Raw genomic sequence first — 6,084 nt, 5'->3', positions numbered from 1 at the left:
ATTATGCCATTGGATTTCGCACATTGGCGACCGATAGTGGCTGGAATGAGGAATCCTTGTTTGACGCGTTCCTGTATGGGTTAGCAGAGCCCATAAAGGATCAGTTAATCAATCGCGAATTGCCAGAAGATGTGGACTCTCTCATAGCACTGGTCGTCAAGATTGATAGACGTCTTCAGGATCGTGGGAAGTCCAGGCCTGACTATTCTGCACCTTTCCAGAGGGGACAGTCGACTACCACTCAACCGTCCTGGCGAGCTCCGGCTCGGTTCACACCCGCGTCCGTCGCACCAGCGCCCTCTGCGGGTACGGAGGAGCCCATGCAGCTGGGTCGTACCAAGCTCAATCCAGAGGAGCGTCAACGTCGAGTCCGTGAGGGAAGATGCATCTATTGTGGGCAGATGGGCCACTACCTCTCAGGCTGTCCAGCGAGGGACCAGGCAACTGCAAGATATACACTGGTGAGCCACACTACTATTTCGTCTGTTCGACCTCTTATGCAAGCAGTGCTTATCACACCATCTCAGACTGTCATTTATCCTTTCTTAGTTGACTCCGGGGCTGACGAGAGCTTTATGGACTGGAGGTTAGCTAAGAGATTAAATTTAAAATTAATTCCTCTTCCCAAGCCATTAGAGGCTCACGCTCTAGATGGACGCTTACTATGTAAAATAACTCACCGGACTGATCCGATTCAAATGACTATCTCCAAAGAACATACTGAATCTCTGAGTTTTCACCTTTTTAACTCTCCATCACACCCTCTCATTCTGGGTTTTCCATGGCTCTCCAAACATAACCCCCACATGAACTGGGTCACAGGGGAAGTAACAGGTTGGGACAGGAAGTGTTCTGTCACCTGCATTCGTGCCGTTTCTATCTCCAAAGTATCTCACTCTTCTGATGTTTCATCTCCCAGCTGTCTGGAACTTCCTGTTTCTCGTTCTGCTGTTACCTCGCCTTGCTCAGCTTCTTTGGACTCCGATTTCCCAGATCTCTCCAGAGTGCCTTCATGGTACCTAGACCTCAAGGAAGTCTTCAACAAGACTCGGGCTACCTCTCTACCGCCTCATCGACCTTATGACTGTGCCATTGACCTGCTACCAGGTAGTTCACCCCCTAGGGGGCGCCTCTATTCTTTGTCTTCCCCGGAGGTAAAGACTATGACCGAGTATATTGACTCTTCCCTGGCGGCGGGACTTATTCGGCCGTCCTCCTCTCCTGCCGGAGCTGGGTTCTTCTTTGTTGCCAAGAAAGATAAGACACTCCGCCCCTGTATTGATTATCGGGGATTGAATGAGATAACCATCAAGAATCGGTATCCTCTTCCCCTCATCTCCTCTGCGTTTGAGCTACTAAAGAACGCTAAGGTCTTCACCAAGCTGGACCTGAGGAACGCCTATCACTTGGTGAGGATAAGAGAAGGGGATGAATGGAAGACGGCCTTTAATACCCCCAGTGGACACTATGAGTACCTTGTGATGCCATTCGGTTTATCTAATGCGCCAGCGGTATTTCAGGCGATGGTTAACGACGTACTCCGCGACATGTTGAATAAATATGTCTTTGTTTATTTGGATGATATCCTCATCTTCTCCCCAGATGAGGACACTCATGTCCAGCATGTTCACCAGGTTCTCCAGCGTCTTCTCACCCACCAACTCTTTGTAAAGGCAGAGAAGTGTGAATTTCATGTGTCCTCCGTCACTTTCCTAGGGTTCATCGTCTCTCAAGACAACATCCAGATGGATCCGGCAAAGGTTAGCGCTGTGACGGAGTGGTCTACTCCTACTTCTCGCAAACATCTCCAACGCTTTCTGGGTTTTGCTAATTTTTACAGACGGTTCATTAGAAACTTCAGCACTATTGCTTCTCCATTGCATAAACTGACTTCCTCCAACATGAAGTTTCAGTGGTCACTACCGGCTGAGAGAGCTTTTCAAAGATTGAAGGAGACATTTACTACTGCCCCGGTCCTCACACTCCCGGACCCTAGTCTTCAGTTCATGGTTGAGGTGGATGCCTCTGACGTAGGAGTTGGGGCGATCCTCTCTCAGAGATCACAAGTGGACAAGAAACTCCATCCCTGCGCTTTTCTCTCTCGGAAACTCTCTCCCGCTGAACGAAATTATGATGTGGGGAATAGGGAGTTGCTGGCTATTAAAGTGGCTCTGGAGGAATGGCGTCATTGGTTGGAAGGAGCAGAGCAGCCGTTCTTGGTTTGGACTGATCACAAAAACCTTGAGTACATCCGGTCCGCCAAACGACTCAATTCCAGACAGGCCAGGTGGGCTTTGTTTTTTAATCGATTTAATTTCTCCTTGTCATATCGCCCTGGTTCCAAGAATGCTAAGGCAGATGCACTGTCTCGTTTGTTTGACCCTGGTTCTGCCCCGAGGTTCCCCTCTAATATCTTGCCTCCATCCTGTGTGGTAGGGGCCATTACCTGGGGAATTGAACAAAAGGTCAGACAGGAAAATATGAATAGTCAGGTGCCGGAGGGCTGTCCCCCGAACCGGTTGTTTGTGTCTGTTCCACTTCGTTCCCAGGTCATCCATTGGGCTCATACCTCCCGGGTTTCTTGTCACCCTGGAATACGGCGGACTCTCTTTGTGGTCAGACAACGCTTCTGGTGGCCATCCATGGAGGGAGAGGTCAGGGAATATGTGACTGCCTGTGCCGTGTGTGCTCAGAACAAGAGCTCGCGACGTCCACCCTCTGGGCTTCTGCAGCCACTTCCTGTGCCCCATCGCCCCTGGTCTGACATCTCTCTGGACTTTGTTACCGGGTTGCCTCCCTCGAAAGGTAACACCACTATCTTAACAGTTGTTGATCGATTCTCTAAGATGGTTCATTTCATTCCCATGCCCAAGCTACCTTCTGCCAAAGGAACTGCGGAGGCTGTCCTGTTGCATGTTTTTCGCATCCATGGGTTTCCGAAGGATGTGGTGTCAGACCGGGGTCCACAGTTTGTTTCCCAGTTTTGGAAGGCGTTCTGTTCCCTCCTCGGCGCCACAGTCAGTCTCTCCTCCGGATACCATCCCCAGTCCAACGGCCAGGCGGAGCGGATGAACCAGGAACTGGAGACCGGACTGCGATGCCTTGTCTCCCAAAACCCGGCTACCTGGAGTAATCATCTCATCTGGGTAGAGTACGCACACAATACGTTACCCAGTTCATCTACCGGACTTTCCCCATTTCAGTGTGCCTATGGCTACCAACCACCACTGTTCCCCGACCTAGAGAAGGAAGTCAACGTTCCTTCTGCCCAGAGGTTCATCCATCAGTGCCGTCGGGTCTGGAGTGGGGTCCGTGAGGTCCTACTAAGAAGCTCAGATCTCCTTCGACTTCTGCTGCTGCCCGACACGTATTGGAATATTGTGTTTGTTACTGGACTGCCACTCCGTGTACCGTAACCATACAGTAAAAGTTATTCTTGATCATCTCTGTCTCCGAGTCGAGCATTTGAGTCCTACACCTCTCAGTACATTACACCACCCAAGACTTCAAATGTGAGCTGTTATGTTAACATTGCAACAAAAGCTGATAGAGAGCCAGAGCTTGTTCCATGTAGTGAACGATCACATCACTGTAAACCCTAAATTCAGTTAAGATGCACCACATTTCACACAGTCATAGATATCAGTTCCCTGTAAATGAGTTTTGTCATCGAGATCCATCAATTATTCCTTGGGAAAATTGGGAAAATGCCCTACGTAATAATGTTAAAGAAAGTAATAGGAGAAATCTGATCCAGATCTACACCCAAATTCTAATGGATTCTTCTCTAAACAATACTATATCCTTCCACCAATTTTCATGGTAATCCACCCTGTAGTTTTTGCGTAATCTTGCTTACAAGCAAACAGACGGGGTGAAAACATAACCTCCATCGTGGAGGTAATTACTGTTAAACCAAGCCACATCTCTGGCCATGTTTTTCTTAGTGTACAATGGCTTGTGCCTGCATGTAGTTATTGGTGCATATGTAGGAATGTGTCTGAGTCTATTTTAGTATATAAGAATAGTGCAGAGGTTCTGGCATCAACAGTATGTTCTTGTGTTTATTTATTTGCAAAGACAAAGAGAGGAACATTGACTGTTCACTGTGTGTGTGTGTGTGTGTGTGTGTGTGTGTGTGTGTGTTTACATAAGCTTCATGCTTGTACCTTATCCAAGGATCCTCTCATGGGTGACTTGTAATAAATTGTATTTAAGAATCCTAAGAGACCACAATTCCTCTACAGTGAGACAAGTGTAACATGATAATGAACAAAAAATGTCTGGGTGTTTCATATAAGGAGTTTTTTTTCTTTATTAGTAACAAAGTCATTGCTGATCTACAGGTTCAGTCAGTCCTTGTACTATGAAACAGTAATCTTAGCATATCCTTCACATGAGGTTGTACAAATGGTGAAGTTGAAGCACTGTAAACAGGGTATCTGCACAGTGAATATGTTTCAACCAATTATCTTATGTTGGGCCATGGTTCTTTGTGAAACCACACTTCGGCCTACATGTTCAGTCAAGAGCCTGAAGCCCTATGTTCCTCCAAGACTCAGTCTCCCAGGGGGCACAGAGGGTGAAACCCCCCCCCAGGGACACAGGTTTCAACTCCCATTGGTCACTCTGGACCCCATGACCTGTGAGGTCACCGGGCCAATATAAAGCCAGGTTGATCCAACTCTTCTCTTCTCTTTCTACACTCCCTCAACGGAGAGAAGGCTGTCGAGCCTCGTCCTGCCTCTTCCTACGATCCTTCCACAGGAGGGAAGGCTGTGGAGCCTCTTCTCCAGCTCACATCTTCTCTTCCCATCCAACTCTTCGAGAGGAGCACAAAGGTGCAGCTTCCAGCTCATCTCACCAAGGAAACCTCCTCGCCCTCCAAGCTCTACCAACGTCCTAGCAGCGACTCGATGTCCTGCTTGCAAACTTCAGCCAGCAACTGAGCTACACCGCTCAACCGAAACCAGCAAGACGACACAAAACTGCGAACTGCACAGCAACTTCCTTTTTCCCCTTTCCACGGACTGGTAACACAACTGGGCTTAATAATTATACTAGGCTAAGCAAGACTGTTTATTCGATTCTGTGTGAGGTTTATAAGTTTAATTTGTGGTGTTGTGATATTTTGGGTACAAGTTATTGAGAAAGTAATGTTAGTCTGTTATGCTCTTCACAGTCTTTTGTTGCATCCAATCTAGTAACTTCCTCTAATTTGGCACACACACAGACACACGCATAACTCTTCACCTCATTATCTCTACAGGTCGTAAACATTCCAATAGGTGGGGGAAGGGTGTTATCTCAGCAATTAGACCGTTAGTAATTTGTGTTTTTATACTTTATTATATTCATAATAAATGTTTTTCTTTCACAAATGTTTTTCCATTAATGTTGCATAAGTGAATTTCGCCAACCTCTACACTGTCAAGAACCCCATATCTTTCAACTTAGCTAACTATCTATATGGTAATTTTGGTTATAGTTATTAATTTAATTGTTAATCAGAGTTCCAAATTTGTAGTTAGAACCTTAAACAATGAGACTTAATCAATAAATTGGCTATCTTTTCCCTTCCTTTGAAGGGTGGTGCCCCCGAGGTAACTTTAATCAATTAAAGTTATTATTTAATATTAATAATCAAATATTAATATTTAATATTTTTATCTTGACAACCAAATTTATTGAATGCCGAAAGGCACACCATTTTATGGTATCACGTTTGATGCATTATGGCACAACACTTATATAAACGTCCACTTTGACAAATGGAGCCACCTACACCGAACATGCTTGATGGATAGATATTTTCATAGATTCACTATCAAACATTGTACAGCAAATATAAACAATATCTAAAGCTTAAAACAAGGTCTAAACATACAAATACTGCTTTCTGTGGCCTGCTGCCCATATTCCTATCTAATTTAGCCACCCTCCAGAAATATACATAGAAAAACACATTTTCACTTATAGGCCTAAAAAAGAGTCAAAAACCAAAAGCAAATGACACACTTTTAAGTTTATAATGGCATTGTTCCAAACTTTCACCCCAACAATGCTCACACTCAACTCACACTG

Source organism: Hippoglossus hippoglossus, chromosome 16, assembly GCF_009819705.1.
Source record: "Hippoglossus hippoglossus isolate fHipHip1 chromosome 16, fHipHip1.pri, whole genome shotgun sequence".
Taxonomy (NCBI): domain Eukaryota; kingdom Metazoa; phylum Chordata; class Actinopteri; order Pleuronectiformes; family Pleuronectidae; genus Hippoglossus; species Hippoglossus hippoglossus.
This window is presented reverse-complemented; position numbering follows the sequence as displayed.